Below are 17,450 nucleotides of genomic sequence, written 5' to 3' on the forward strand. Positions count from 1 at the left end.
ATGGAGCCTGCCCACCGAGTCCCGGAAGAAAGGCCAAAGCCGGGGCCCCCCTCCCGAGACCTGTCCTGGCTTGCCTCTTTAACTTCAGGGACCGAGATGCCATTCTCCAGGCAGCAAGAATCTCCCCCCCATCCGGGTTCAGAACTCGACCATCACCTTCTTCCCGGACTACACAGCGGCTGTCTCCAGGAGGCGATGGAGTTTCTTCGAGGTAAAGAAACGACTCCGGGAACAGGAGGTGCCCTATTCAATGCTTTTCCCCGTGAAGCTGAGAGTGATGGATAATGGACAGACCTGGTTTTTTGATACGCCAGAGGCAGCGCAGGACTGGCTGGAGGGATGGCCTCCCGCAAACAGAAAAGATCGACGACCTAAACCGCACCGCTGCCGTGAAGGAGAAGACTCACCAGATAATCCAGGCCCTGAAAGCCAAGATACCCGACAAGACTTTACCCCGGAGGAGGAGTGAACATGACAACACTATAATGACTCCTTTGCATTGAGTGTAGCAGCATCCATTTTGTCTCCCCGGCGGAGTTGTTGTTCTGGACTGAGGGAGCCTGAAGGACTCCGAACTGGCTGTCGACTCATAGGACTCTTTCCCCTGATCGCAAGTATTGCAACTATGGGTGGGGAAGAGCGCTCTGCTGTGTTGGGTTGGCGGGCAGTTTTGAGTTCGCTGAGCAGGGGGCCAGGGAGGGGGGACGGTTTTTTGGGTGGGAAGAGTATGGTTGCAACTGATTATGTTGTTCCTATTGTTTTTCTAAAGGTTGTACTTTGGTTTGCCAGTATTTTTCACTACAGGCCAGCTTTATATTACATTGTGTTAGCTTTGCGGGATATTTGCAATATGGAATGTCTGACTCGCTTCCCCGCCGATACTGACTGAGATCAAAGCACAGGAGTTACAGGCTCTTCTTCCGGCCCTAACTCTGCTTACCTGGAATGTGCGTGGTTTGGGGGACAAGGTAAAGAGGGGTCTTGTGCTGCAGTATCTGAAATGCTGTGGCCCGGCGGTTGTATTCCTACAAGAGACACATCTGGTGGAGTCTGCAACCCGAGCGATGGACAGATGGGGCTACAAGATGGTGGCCCATGCTGAGTTCTCCTCAGGTTCAAGAGGAACTGGGATACTTATTAGAAAAAAAATTCCCCTTTTGGTGCACCAGACACGGGTTGATGACCAGGACCGATTTGCAGTGTTAACCTGTCAATGTGAGGGAAAGATGTTTAACCTGGTGTCTGTGTATGTACCCCCTGCACTCCATGCGCAAGCTCATACAGCTCTTACGTTATTTCTCCTTGCGCTACCTGCTGCGACACTCCTGATAGGGGGTGACTTTAATGACATCATTGATGGAGCCCTAGATAGGTCCCCTCCTAGGCTGGAACCGCGGGGTGGGTGACGACTTTTTGGTTTGGTGGAGGCCCTGGGCCTCATAGATGGATGGAGGTTCAGGCACCCACTAGAGACGAACTTCACTTTCTACTCCCCAGTACACGCCTGTCATACGCGCATCGACTATTTCCTGTTGTCTGCAGACGCACTAAAGGGACTGGAGGAGGTTGCAATACGACCGAGAGGTATCTCAGACCATTCTCCAATCCTTTTAACATACTCGCTTCGCCAGGTGGGGAGAAGACGAATGTTTCCGCTGCACGCTGGGTTCCTTCAGGTGGCCCCTGTCATGACAAGCCTCACACGCACCACTAAGCAGTACTTCCTGGAAAATCAAGGCTCGGGGGACTCCCCAAGTACACTCTGGGAAGCCTACAAGACGGTCCTGCGCGGGCAGGCGATGGCCTCGATCACAGGGCATAAGAGAGAACAGAGGGTGACTTTGGATACCCTTGAGATAGAATTGTCCACGGCTGTTGCATACCAGGAGACCCACCCGTCTCCGGGAGCGACACGTACAGTCCGCCTTAAGCAGGCCAAGGTCCTAGCCTTACAGAAAGAGATGGTCCATGCCACGATCCAATCCACCCGACATTGGATATACGCACTGGGAGATAAGGCCGGGAAGATGCTGGCCTGGCTGGACAACAAGGAGTCATTTGCCAGCGGATCTCCCCCGCCGGCTCCATGGTCTCCGACCCCGCTGGTATAGCTGATATGCTAGCGGATCACTATGAAAGAATATATGCCCCCCAGGAGTCTTACACAGTCTCGGAGGCCAACGAGTATATTAAAGATCTTACGATACCAAGTCTCTCCTCAGAAGCGGCGCTTCTTTTAGAGGAGGATATTACGATTGAAGAGGTGCAGGCTGCTACCTACGCACTTGCATCCGGCAAGCCGCTAGGTCCCAATGGGCTTCCAGTTGAACTTCATAAGAGGACGATGCAAACGACGGCCCCCTTTATTCTCCGTATGTTATCAGATAGCCTTGAGCGCGGGGAGCTACCGAGGGATCAGCGGCTAGCAATGATAGTTGTTATCCATAAGCCGGGTAAACAGGTTGCGGACTGCGCTTCCTATCGTCCGATATCCCTCATTAATGCTGAGCCCAAAATACTAGCTAAACTACTTGCCTTGAGGCTGACTCCCCACCTTGCATACCTGATTAGCCCGGACCAATCCGGTTTCATGCCCCACCGAAGCACAGCTCTTAATCTCTGCCGGCTTCATGCGGTCATGGCACGCTCGGCACTTATAGAAGAACCGGCAGTCATCCTTTCATTAGACGCAACAATGGCGTTCGACACAGTCGAATGGCCATACCTGTTTGTGGTGCCCCAACATATGGGCTTTGGCCCTAAGTTCTGTGCCTGGATACGCTTATTATATACCAAACCAATTGCACATGTTGCTGCCAATAGTCACATCTCACGAGACTTCCCTCTGGGCCGTGGCACTAGGCAGGGATGCCCCCTGTCCCCACTGCTTTTTTCTTTGCTTTTGGAGCCTCTCGCGATATGGATCAGGTGGGAGCCTTCAATTAAAGGACTCCATTAGATAGCCGGATGGGAGGACCGCATAACCCTATATGCCGATGATATACTTTTATACCTCACCTCCCCCAAGAAATCCATTCTCGAGCTATTGAACGTCTGTGAAAAATTTGGTAGGGTGTCCGGTTATAAGATCAACTGGACTAAGTCCGTCCTCCATGTTCTCTCTGGCGCACCTCCCATGCTTCCTCAGAGCTGCCCCCTACGTGTCGCGACGGCGCCATTCAAATATCTAGGTGTCTTTATTACCTCAGATCCAGACGAATTTTATGATTTGAACCTTCGACCATTACTTGACAGGTTTAGGCTCGATGTTAAGGTGTGGCAGTCCCTTCCCCTTACGCTCCTGGGTAAGGCGGCACTGTACAAAATGGTGGCGCTGCCGCGCTTTTTATACGTGCTTGAAAATTCCCCGTTTCTGGTCCCACCGGCCTACTTCAAGGCGATCGCTGCGGCGGTGTCTCACCTACTTTGGGGGGCGCGGCCGCCCCGAATCGCCCAGTATTAACTGACCAGAGGTTGGTATGATGGGGGGATAGTGTTCCCGAACATCGAACTCTACTACTGGTTGGCTCCCCTTAAACAGATCAATTTCTGGTTACATGCCCCGCAGACTGAGCAGCGTACTTTGCTGATAGGCACTCTCTTGAAGGTAGGGGTCTACTCTGTAATCTTTACTCCCGCTGCCCTCCGTTGGACCTAGTGGGTCCGACCCACCACACGGTACAGTTATGGTACAAGGCCAATAGACGCCTTAAGTGCAAGGACGTCATCACACAAATGACACCGCTGTGGGACTCCTGGCAACTAGGCTTCCTTCGAAACAGTAAGGGGTTCCAGGCTTGGGACTCCATTGGTATATCGGTGATAGGGGACTAATGGAGGAAGGGTGACGTAGTCGACTTCGGTCACCTGCAAGCACAATATGATATGTCCCAGATGGAGAGATTTAGGTATCTAAAGATCACACATGCGTTGCACTCGGTTATACCGCGGGGCACTGTCCTACAGGAGTTGTCCCCACTAGAGGACAGACTTCTAACGGACCACATGCTGGATAAGGCCACTTCCTTTACTTACAGGAAACTCATAAATAATATCCCGGACGTGATGTCAAAGTTGAAAATTACCTGGACTGAAGAGGTGGGCCCCTTCGATGACTCCAAATGGCAGGAGGGCCTTGCCTCACCCCGTGAAACAGCCATCCCCTCCAGGTTGAGTTTTGTCCAATTAAAGATACTACACCGCACTTACTACACCAGGACGACTTTGTATAAAATAGGTAGAGCCATGGACAAGTACTGCCTTCGCGGCTGTGGGGAGGAGGGAGCATTCTTCCACACCATTTGGGACTGTAGGCACATAACAGCGTACTGGACAGCAGTAATGCGGACTATGTCACAGACGATCAGCATCTCTCTGCTGCCGGAGCCTCGCCGTTGTTTACTCAACGTGTGGGATCCTAACGATTTGAACCATCATCAGTTGGACTGGGTAACATTGGGCATGATGATAGCGAAGCGCAACATTGCTTTGTTGTGGAGATCCGCATTCTTTCTGACCCTCAATAAATGGTGTAAAGATATGGATGAGGCGATGGTAGCGGAGAGGGCTGTTTTCATCCATCGTGGCTGCCCTGGTAAATGGGAGGGAATTTGGGGGGTTTGGAACAGGTTCAGAGGTTGTATTGTGATATATTGTATTATCATTTATGTTTCCTTCCCGGTGATTTATATATGTATGATGTATCATGATGTATCATGATGGAAATAATTTTAATGAAGCTGTCCTAACTGTTTTGTTAAGATGAAAATAAAGAAAATAATTTAAAAAAAAATAATCGTGTTTGGACTTCACACAAGCTATCACTACCGAGAGGTGCAGCTCAGTGGTGAGAAAGGACAGTACCTGCGTGAGAAGACGGAAGAACAATTATTGGTCGCTCATTGAGTGGTCCTCATCAAAGAGATCTCCCTAAAACTTCAACTTTGGAAGTAGCTGAGGAGCTTCAACCACAGAAATTGACCAGAGGGAGTTACGCCCCTGCCTAATATTATTGTTTAAGTATAAGAATGCCCAATTTACTGAAGTTCAGCTTCAAAAACTTGTGTCCCACGCACTGTTGCATCACAACAAGGCAATTAGGAATGTTCATGAGAATCTGGTGCTTGATTGCTAGGCCGATGATAGTCTGAGTACTGTCCGCGTAGAGAGTGCACAACAAAGGAATAACCTCAAAATACAGGTAAGAAAAAGAGCCTAGCTATTGAAAAGCATAGCCGGTTGGGAGGCTTCCCAAGGAATCCCCAGAGTGAATGAAACATTCCAAGATTGATCAAACAGGTGAATACTGAGTGGATATGTCAGTGCAAGGCACTGGCATTGAATCAATTTCTCACAATTTATTCAATAAACACCCGGTAGTATGTCACTTAAAGAGGCACTTATGAGGGCCAGATGTACTACCAGCTGTTATCTTGATAAAGCATTGCAGGGGGGAGATGTTGTCAGGGAGTCCTTACTTTCACAAGGACACCCAGGATTACTTTTCCATTGCCGTATGTTGCACTATTGGGTCAAAGAGCGACCCAATTACACACGTTCATGGGAGCCTATTTTGTTGCCTATTATGTCTCTTGGCTATTTTCACCAAATTGTCTCCTTACAGAAGCCGCCCCACTCCAAGTTGTGGAATGGGAAACGACTACCGATTATACCTATAGCCTGGGATTACAAATAGGAACTGCTGCCTGTCTCTGATGCATTTCATATTAAAGTTGCATAGATTCACCATTTGAGACATAATTATTTGGTACAAATCTGGTTTTGTCCTGGTTGCAGAACACAAAAAACAACTCCCTGTTGGCTCATCCACATCTTCTGTTGTCTGGATGTTGTATTGGGGTGATTTCTCTTCAGAATTTGACAGAAATTCACAACTTACATTTGAGGTAGGGCTGACAGATTACCAGACTTCATGCACCTTCAATGCTAAATTGTCAAGAGAGCGTTTCTTGTGGAGTTCCCCAAGAGTCGATTGTGTGATAACATGTTGTCGTTTGCCATATTCTTTATAGTGGTTGAGTTACTAGTGGCAGGAATATTACTGGCCTCTTACACATCTCAAAATAAGGCTTAAGATTCCAAGGCTGCCATAGAAAGCTCAAAATATTTGTATGAAGGGCTTTTAATCTTTGAAGACAAGTGCCGGTAGAGAAGCCACTGCATTTTGTAGCCGTAACTATCTAGTCTCACAGGGGCATAATACCAAGGGCCCTTATCGCCGCTTTAGCGGGACTTTTTCCCGCTAAAGCGGCGATAATTTTCTCGCCCAATTACCAAGCTAACACCAGTTAGCGACAGCTTGTAGGCAATAGCGAGCATTTTGGGGCCCGCTTTGCATGTCTGCGATATTTATCGCTAATGACATGCAAAGTGGGCGTGCCAAAATGTTAGCGACTGAAAACAGTCACTAACATCGCTATCGCCTATGATCAACACAGGCGTAGCGTTGGAAATATTCGCGCTAAGCGCAAATATCTCCAAAAGCTAACGCCTGCCCTGACCAGTTCTTAGCCATGTTATCCAATGGGAGGTGGATAACATGGCTAAGAGCATTGTCACGCTAATGCGTGAATATTGCTGTATTGACAGCGATATTCACGCATTTTGCCTGATTTTTATCACTTTTAAGATAAACCTTGCTAATAGCAAGTTATCTCAGCGATAAAAACAGGTGAAGGGCGGCGATAAAAATATTACCGCTAACCCTACTTAGCGATAAATATCGCTCTAGGTTGGTAATATGCCCCACAATTCTTTGCGGGATCAGTAGCTTCCATCTGGATGCCTCTGGATCTTCAAATAACTTTGTTGTTGTAGTTTAGGAATAAACTAAAACATTCCCTTTTGATCAGAAATTGCAGAAGAAATTATGTTTTTCATTTTTTTTGTATTATAACCTGTAATGATGAGGACCTGTGCGAGTTGTACTTTTTCTGTTTTTTGTTTTTGCTTTTACAGTGGTTCAATGTCAAGCACTCAGGCACCCCTGGATACAAAGAAACAAATAAAACAATGTTGGGGTCTGATCTTTGTGTGGTTCATATACCAAGAGCAGAAGTACAGCAGTGCAAGGAGGATCCTGAGATGTCCCTTTCCCATCCCCAGGTTGAAGAATTGGGCTCTATTGGAAGAGCTGTGTCGTCCATCGGTCTCTCTGTTTCTGAAGGTTTGTTTTTGTTTACTGTACATTTACAAATTCGAGATACGGAATATTGATTGCGTGATGAAAACGAAGGTATAAGCATGGCATGCATTTTTTCTATTAAATGTCACCTCTTTTACAACAAGACATAACAACCTGGATTCCTGTGGTTTTGATAGTAGATATGATGAGAAAGTAGGTGCTGTCCTTTGCATGATTTGTTTATATATATTTTAATAACATTATTGTATTGTTTATGGGTGTATTATTTAAAAAGGTAAAAGTCCAAGAAGAGGTAAAGGGAGGTTTGGATGATTTTAGGGATAGGATTGGTAGAGGTAAAGGAGAAGGTTGGACTTGGCCATTTCTGCAGGGTCTTCCTCAAACTATTTGCCTTCATCCTCTTGTTTTCCTATCCCAATTTGTGCTGGCTTTTAGGACTTTACATACTTTACCACTGCTGAACCACTGCTGACCAGTGCCATTTAGGGTTTAAGGGTGGGTAGAAGTAAAGGGGGGTAAGGAGAGATTAAATATGAAAGGGTGGTTTGAAAGATGGTACGCCCCCAAGAAAATAGAAAAAAAGGGGTCCGGGGTGTAGCTCCCCAAAATAATATATATATATTGATGAAGGCGCTAGCAGAAATGCATCAGTTGTACCGGTATCTCGCCTGTTTAAACCGGGTTAGTTTCCTCCCTCGAGAGTGCTGTATTTTCTTTGGAGGAATTTGAGTTGCATATCATTTCTGGTCCCACCAGCACGTATCCAGGCAAGCACCCGTTCTGGAGTGCTAAGCTTCTCTCGTGAACTATATATAGCCACATGAATTGTGCCGAACTCCTTTTCAAGAACGGGTGACTCTTTCATGGACGTGGCTCCCACGTATTAATTAGTCACCAATGCTCCTCACGAAGCTTACAGCACTCCTCGGCCTCTCAAATATCTCTAACAACCACAGACGTGTTTCGGCGTCTTAGCCTTTTTCAATGTGGGTTTGTGCAAGGTAATGCCACTTTTCTGATTTTAAAGACAACCTGCATTTCTCTCAGTGGATGAAAGGTTAGTAGTAACCAAAAACGGGCTAACTGGTGTTTTCAAGTAACAATTGCGACGTGTTGGCATTAAAATACTTGGAAACACCAGTTAGTCCGTCTTTGGTTACTACTAACCTGTCATCCAATGAGAGAAATGTGTCTGTGGTTGTTAGAGATGTTTGAGAGGGTTGGGAGTGCTGTAAGCTTTGAGAGGAGCATTGGTGACTAAATATATATATATATATATATATATATATATATATATATATATATATATATATATATTCACTCCAAGAATGCCGGAAGAGATTACGAGGCTGTCAGGGCGGTCCGAGTACCGAAGCCGGCGCTTCGTAAATATCCACTCCCAGTCTTTCTGCCAGCCCACTGGGGCGAGACTTTGAGAGACAACAGTGTTAAATCCGAAGGCAGCGGAAATTAAACCGCTTTACCCTGCAGTATTTAATTATTTATTGGATACTACACACAGACATTATTATAAACTGATGTCATCTATCAGGACATATTCTAAAACGTGATAACATGCCGAAATTGCATGTTACAACATGGCCGCCACAGTTGATGACTAAAATCACGTGAGGTGTTGTGTTTTTTCTAAATGTATTTAAACATGGTGACACTTTGTAACTACGAGCGTGATCAAGGGTTCATCCCCGAAACGCGTCGTTTTTCCTGTTGCTAAAATAAACTACGCTGAAGCACTTGAGGTGTCCGAGTGGTTCTTTGGAAAATATTAGAACCTGGGAGTGGATATTTACGAAGCGCCGGCTTCGGTACTCGGACCGCCCTGACAGCCTCGTAATCTCTTCCGGCATTCTTGGAGTGAATCGTAATACGGAGAAGAGGCTGACCCCCTGGAAGGAACCCGGCACAGGACTGCGGATTTGACTTGCAAACGGATCCGCAACAAAAGCTGTAACCAGGGAGCAACCCGGAAACTACAGCTGACCGGCGTCGGAGGCGAAAGAAAAATAGACGCATACCACTCGTCTGTCCCGGTGTGGGTAGAACAGCCAGGTGAACGGCAGTAGCACGATTTGGGGATTCCGATCGTGACTCGAGTGATGTCATGCCAGCTTGCCAATAAACACCCAGGCAGCTAAATAATTACCGCCAACGACCTCAGGGGTAGGAGCACCGTCGTAAATTACCAACGGGTAAAACGGACAAAAACACGTTGCATCAAGTGCAGAAGCAATAAGTTAAAATAACACAATGGCAACAGGATTAGAAGCTCGGAGAAAGCAAACTGCGGACAAGCTCTTTTTTGCGCAAGGAGCAACATCTATCAATTCCAATACACCCTCACCTGATCTCTCGGAGAAAATTAACCTTCAAGGCTTATTTACAGCTCTGGAAAGACTATACAAAAAAGAGCTATCTAAGTGGTGGGAGGCGGAATCGCTTCAAAGATATATTGATGTTAAACGGGTCCCACGGGGACTGCGCATATTCACGATTCCCACCTATGAAAACCCAGATGAAGAAATGCTGGATGAATGGCAAAATAACTCCGCAGCCTGTTCTATGGCCATGATGCAGATCCTTGTTAAATATGCGATTAAGGACCGTGCTAAACTGGTCGCTGAAATAGACAAAATATTGGAGGAAATAAGCAAAATCATCAGCAAGGAAGCCTTGGAGGAACATATGACCAACTTGATGAAAAAAGTGGACAAGTGGGAAAAGGAAATAACAGCTAAAAAACAGCGAAAGTTTCTAAGAGACTACAAAGATTATCAGGCGGGAAGAACATTGACATTTCATCGCAAATACGATCATCTCTTTGAAAAGAGGGACAAATCCAACGCCCCACATACAGAAGTCCCTACACCTACAGAAGAAATAACTGAGAGCGATGTTTCAGATGGAAACCTGTCGGATGCGTCCACATCAGCAATAAGTCAAGAAGCCACACCCAAACAACAAAAGAAATCGAATAATTTTTTATTGCAGTTCCAGGTCATGAGCCAAACCCGGACAGAACACCATCAGGATGGAGGGGCTCAGAGAGGACGTGGACGAGGAACCAGAGGAAAAACCAGAGGAACAGGCAAGCAAAACGGAGGAGGAACAAACGAAAGAAGAACTCCCATGGGAATGGATACCAGGAGCCGCACTCAAAGAATATGACAGTTGTGAATCTATCTGAGAGACCACTCTCTAAAGCAGAGGAAGAGACTCTAGCACTTGGTTTATCCTTTTGTCCCTCGTCTAATTTGAACTATGCTCTAACTAGGATTGACCTCTTCTTGTTTTCCCGCAAATTAAAGTTGAAGAAATGGTTCAACACTGCAGTACGAAATCCACAAAACGTGAGTAATCCTAACCCTATAAGTACTATTGATGTGGGTGATATTGACTTACTGAACATAATATATCCCACCCAAGACAGATTGGGAATGACTTCTGATCAAACTCCTGATTGGGAAGGATGGGTAGAGGATATGAGTGGAAATCCAGGCAGTACATTTAAGCCCAAGTTGATTTTTCTCCCCAATGTCCAAAGTGAAGCGATTGACATTTTTGAGAGAGGTGTCTTAAAAGACTTGAAAGATATAAGATATGTTAAGACACCATGGGATAAGAAGAACCTAACTGAAACACAAGTAAATGCACCTATGGATTTGAAAAATGATTCCAGCATTGTCATCCGACAATCGGATAAGGGTGGCAATGTTGTCATTCAGGACAAACAGAAGTATATAGCGGAAGGTCAGAGACAGTTAAGTGACAAGGATTGCTATTCCAGAAGCAATATGACTGAAGTATTGGGATCTTACATTAAGTATAGAAGCCTACTAACAGACTGGTTAGATAGAGGATTACTGGAGGATGGGGAATACAAATATTTGTATTGCGCCCACCCCAGAATCCCTGTCTTATACTTACTCCCAAAACTTCATAAAAGTATGGTGGACCCTCCGGGAAGACCCATAGTTTCTTCAATAGGATCTTTGTTGGAGAATACTTCTAGGTTTATTGACTTCTTCTTAAGACCGTATGTTGTTGCACTGCCCTCTTACCTAAAAGATACAACACACTTCTTGACGGTAATTGATGGGATGCACTGGGAGAAAGATTACCTTTTGGTCTCACTGGACGTGAGCAGTTTGTACACCTGCATAAAACATGATCTTGGGCTAGAAGCTATACAGCATTTCTTTAAAACGAGATCTATAACCTACTACCATCATTCGCAAATGCTGTTAAAAATGATTGAAGTCTGTTTGACTAATAATTTCTTTTATTTTGATGAGGACATCTATAGACAGTCACAGGGTACGGCCATGGGAACCTGCTTCGCCCCCAGTTACGCGAATCTCTTCATGGGCTGGTGGGAGGAGCGGGTTGCCATGGAGATGGCCGAATTTTCCAACATTACCCTGTGGCTGCGCTATATTGATGACATTTTTTTCATTTGGAGGGGCACAGAAGAGGCAGCAACATCCTTTGTAGCCAAGTTGAACAATAACAATCTAAATTTACATTTCACCAGCAACATTAGTAGTAAATCTATAGAATTTCTAGATGTTCTGGTTGAAGTAAAAGATGGGATGATCACATCTAAACTGTACCGGAAGAACACAGCCGGGAACAGTATTCTGTATGCTGATAGCAGCCACCCCTCCTATTTGATACGCAGTATCCCCTACGGGGAACTGCTGCGGGCCAAAATAAATTGTAGCGATGACTCATCTTTTGAACATGAACAAGAAGTTATGTGTAAAAGATTCCTTGAGAGAGGTTATAGTAAAAACATCATCAACAAAGCAAAACTCAGGGTGAAATCTTTGCAAAGGAATGACTTACTGTATCCTAAAGTGCAAGAAAATAAAGATGAAGACACTGTGAGATTCATCACCACTTTTTCAGGGCAGGCCAATACTGTAAGACACATTTTAAAAAAACACTGGCATGTGTTGTTAACTGACACTCACTTAAGTGCCAACTTGAGTAGTAATCCTCAGATTACTTTCAAAAAAAGTAAGAGTTTAAGAGATGAACTAAGTCACAACCATGTAAGATCAAGGGATGTGTCCAATACTAGAAGACCGGCTGGTTTTCGTTGTTGTAAAAAATGTAAAGCCTGCAAGAACAGCACAGACTGCCAGACTCTGCCTATACCCAATCACAATAGAGAATTTGTGATAAAAAAGAATCTGACTTGCACTACTACACATTGTATATATGTGCTCATTTGTCCTTGTCAGAAATGGTATATAGGCAGCACAAAACATGAGGCAAAAAAGCGTGTGCTGGAGCACTTAAGAGCCATCAAAAACAAGACCAAACAGTACCCTGTTTCTCGTCACTTTGCTGAATTTCATTTCAGTGACGAGAACCAGGTGCGAATGGTCGTGATTGACAGTGTCGATCTTGGTGTGAGAGGGGGGAATCGAGAATTGTCAATGCGCAAATTGGAATCGAGATACATTGTTGAGCTCGAAAGCCTTGCCCCTAATGGGCTGAATATCAGTGAAGAGCTGGCAATTCATCTACATGAATGATCAATATGTTTATTGTCTGAATACAGTTTGCTACAAAGGACTTATGTCATGTTTTTAATTTCAGATTGATTATGGGCACTATCACTTATAAGGACAACTGATGGTTAGAAGATCAAGGCCAAAGCTCCATGAACACGTAAACAATATGTTTGAAGTAGGTGACATATCAACTGGTAATAGCCCACTGGGGCGAGACTCCATCTTTCTGCCAGCCCACTGGGGCGAGACTTTGAGAGACAACAGTGTTAAATCCGAAGGCAGCGGAAATTAAACCGCTTTACCCTGCAGTATTTAATTATTTATGGGATACTACACACAGACATTATTATAAACTGATGTCACCTATCAGGACATATTCTAAAACGTGATAACATGCCGAAATTGCATGTTACAACATGGCTGCCACAGTTGATGACTAAAATCACGTGAGGTGTTGTGTTTTTTCTAAATGTATTTAAACATGGTGACACTTTGTAACTACGAGCGTGATCAAGGGTTCATCCCCGAAACGCGTCGTTTTTCCTGTTGCTAAAATAAACTAAGCTGAAGCACTTGAGGTGTCCGAGTGGTTCTTTGGAAAATATTAGAACCTGGGAGTGGATATATATATATATATATATATATATATATATATATATATATATATATATATATATATATATATATATGTATATATGTATATATATATGTATATATGTATATATATATATGTATGTATGTATATATATATATATATATATATATATATATATATATATATATATATATATATATATATATATATATATATATATATATATATATATATATATATATATCTCCAAAACCTGAACCTCGGCCTCTATCGCCAACGATAACTTCAGGTACAGACCACAAATACGCATAGAATAGAGTGTTTTGGTGTTTATTTCACCATTGTCTTCAGCATGCCGCGTTTCGGCTGCGTCACCACAGCCTTGTTCACATTAGGAGCATTGGTGACTACATATATATATATATATACTAGCAGCCCGTCCCGACCTTGCCCTGGAGCAATCAGGCTTTCCCGACCCCCGCCTGCCCCGACATTGGCCATCAGCCCGGCCCCGTCCGCCCCGTCACCCGGCTGCCCCGACCCCCGCCTGCCCTGACATTGTCCTCCGCAGGCTTACCGCACACAATTATGCCAGAGGACCAGTGTTGCAGTGGTAGCCAGCAGCAGCACCTGAGGCACTGGGGAGCTTTCTGGGTAATTGGGGCTCTGGCGCTCTGTTTGCAGGGAGGCGAGGATGAGCAGAGGTTGCAGGAATAAGAGTAGGAGTTCACAGAGTATGGAGCGGCCGGCAGGAGTCGGGAGCTTGAGCACAATTATGCCAGAGGGTCCCCCGCCTCTCCCGACCCCCGCCTGCCCTGACATTGTCCCCCGGAGCCTTACCTCAGCCGCCGCTCCTCAGTTCAGTGCTCCTTGCCGGTCCGCCGGTCCGCTGCTGCTCACCGCCTGTGTGCCGCTCGTCAGTGCTCCTCCCCCGCGCCTTGTCCGCCGCTCCTCAGTTCAGTGCTCCTCGCCACTCTGCCGGTCTGCTGCTGCTCACCGCCTGTGTGCCGCTCGTCAGTGCTCTTCCCCCACGCCATGTCCGCCGCTCCTCCTCGCGGTCCTCGCGCTCCTGGACGACGTCAGCACGCAGGTCGCGGCCGGCGCTACTTCAAGGGGACTACTTTTTTTTAAATGTAAATTTTTTAAATATAACGGGTTTTTTAAATTTATATAGCCTATGTCCATCTGCACACCCTGAGGATTCCAACGATGTATCGGGTGTGTGGATTGGCGCTGTGGTTCCCGAGTTTACCCGCCTCAAAGCCTCAAAGTTCTTCCTTTATAATAGTAGTATAGATATATATATATATATATATATATATATATATATATATATATATATATATATATATATATATATATATATATATATATATACCTCCAAAATGCCGGATTCCGTGAAGCTCCTGATCGACTCCCAACGGCATAACAACTACTACCAGTCCCAAATCCTTGTTGGATCAGGAATCCACGCTGGCGAAGACACCACACCACTCCTTAGGGTATTTGCTCTTTAGATTTTATTCACTGCTGTAACCCGTTTCAGCATTACTCACCTTGATATGTATGTATGTAATATATATATGCAAACCAAAAAACTTTTCCTTCTGGATTCCCCGGCCTGCAGAACCAGCCGGTCAATAATGCCACATTCGATACTCCAATAATGCGCACACCCAGGGGATGCCACTCAGTGCAGGTTTATTGATCCAGTTGTTACGAATTTCGACAACAAAGCTGTCTTGATTACATGAGGTGACATCTCTAGAGAAACCAGGATGGTTGTGGAAGTGGAAACTCTTACTTCCCTACAGGGGATGATGCTTCTATAAATTTGAATGGGCAATGTGGCTGAACTTCTCCCTCCACTATAGGTGACATCTCTAGAGAGACTAGGATTTGAGTAGGCATGATGGATGGCCTCCTTACTGCTCTACAGGTGATGCCGTCTCTAGAGAGACCAAGGACTGAATGGGCATGGTAGCTGATCTCTAACTCCCCTACAGCTGATATTGCTTGTAGTGAGACCAAGTATTAAATGGGCAGGGTGACGGAACTCCTCAAAGAATGCACCTAGAAAGAGTCCAAATTCTACTTTCCGTTACATTTCATCCATCCATCCCATTCATTTCATAAGAGGACAGAGTTAAATGGACATGAAGGTTGAGCTCCTCACTCCTCGACTGCATATGATCAATCTATAGAGATAGGGAAGAGAATGGACTTTGAGACTGACCTCCCTTCTCATACTCCAGAGGGGATGTCTGAAGATACAAGGAGGACCTCTGCACATGGAGGGAGGGCTCTACTCTTGCCGCAGGGATGATACTCCACGGAGCGAGAGACATACAACTAATTAGGCATGGCTGGGCTCCTGGAACCACAGAGATGATGTCTCCAGAGAGGCCTAGGACTGAATGGGCATCGAAGCTTAGATTCTCTCTCATCCGGAGGTGAGATCTGCAAAGAGGTTTTCCAATTTATGGGCCCCTTCCCAACTTCAGAGATGTTACCATGGAAAGAGCGAGGCCCACAAACTGAATGGACATAGAGACTAAAGCAACCCTGTCAGCACAGAGCGGATGCCTACAAAGTGAGATCTGTTATTGTATGGGCAGAGGCTGAGCTGCCCCTTAATCAAGAGATGACATCTGTTCTTAACGGAGGCACTGGGAAGCAGACGGCGTGTGTCTTAGCAAACGGACCCTGCAAACCGGCTCAACATCTCGCCGCACCCGCTCTGCGGGTGCCGCTTCGGCCAGGTTTCCACAGCGGGCGTTGAGGAGGCTTCCTAAGGCGGTCTGGGCGAGAGGCTCGGCGGGGCTGCGAGCGTGCAGGGACTCCAGTAACCAGGAGTCCCTGCGAGACCAGGAAACAGCTGACGGTCCGCTCTCCCTGCTGGCCCGCCCCCCGCCCATTGCTGGAGGATAAAGGCCCACCCTACCATCCACCTGTGGGACATCTGTTCTGAACGGAGGCACTGGGAAGCAGACGGCGTGTGTCTTAGCAAACGGACCCTGCAAACCGGCTCAACATCTCGCCGCACCCGCTACGCGGGTGCCGCTTCGGCCAGGTTTTCACAGCGGGCGTTGAGGAGGCTTCCTAAGGCGGTCTGGGCGAGAGGCTCGGCGGGGCTGCGAGCGTGCAGGGACTCCAGTAACCAGGAGTCCCTGCGAGACCAGGAAACAGCTGACGGTCCGCTCTCCCTGCTGGCCCGCCCCCCGCCCATTGCTGGAGGATAAAGGCCCACCCTACCATCCACCTGTGGGACATCTGTTCTTAACGGAGGCACTGGGAAGCAGACGGCGTGTGTCTTAGCAAACGGACCCTGCAAACCGGCTCAACATCTCGCCGCACCCGCTCCGCGGGTGCCGCTTCGGCCAGGTTTTCACAGCGGGCGTTGAGGAGGCTTCCTAAGGCGGTCTGGGCGAGAGGCTCGGCGGGGCTGCGAGCGTGCAGGGACTCCAGTAACCAGGAGTCCCTGCGAGACCAGGAAACAGCTGACGGTCCGCTCTCCCTGCTGGCCCGCCCCCCGCCCATTGCTGGAGGATAAAGGCCCACCCTACCATCCACCTGTGGGACATCTGTTCTTAACGGAGGCACTGGGAAGCAGACGGCATGTGTCTTAGCAAACGGACCCTGCAAACCGGCTCAACATCTCGCCGCACCCGCTCCGCGGGTGCCGCTTCGGCCAGGTTTTCACAGCGGGCGTTGAGGAGGCTTCCGAAGGCGGTCTGGGCGAGAGGCTCGGCGGGGCTGCGAGCGTGCAGGGACTCCAGTAACCAGGAGTCCCTGCGAGACCAGGAAACAGCTGACGGTCCGCTCTCCCTGCTGGCCCGCCCCCGCCCATTGCTGGAGGATAAAGGCCCACCCTACCATCCACCTGTGGGACATCTGTTCTTAACGGAGGCACTGGGAAGCTGACGGCGTGTGTCTTAGCAAACGGACCCTGCAAACCGGCTCAACATCTCGCCGCACCCGCTCCGCGGGTGCCGCTTCGGCCAGGTTTTCACAGCGGGCGTTGAGGAGGCTTCCTAAGGCGGTCTGGGCGAGAGGCTCGGCGGGGCTGCGAGCGTGCAGGGACTCCAGTAACCAGGAGTCCCTGCGAGACCAGGAAACAGCTGACGGTCCGCTCTCCCTGCTGGCC

The sequence above is a fragment of the Lissotriton vulgaris genome, chromosome 7 (genome assembly GCF_964263255.1).
Source record: "Lissotriton vulgaris chromosome 7, aLisVul1.2, whole genome shotgun sequence".
NCBI classification, from domain to species: Eukaryota; Metazoa; Chordata; class Amphibia; order Caudata; family Salamandridae; genus Lissotriton; species Lissotriton vulgaris.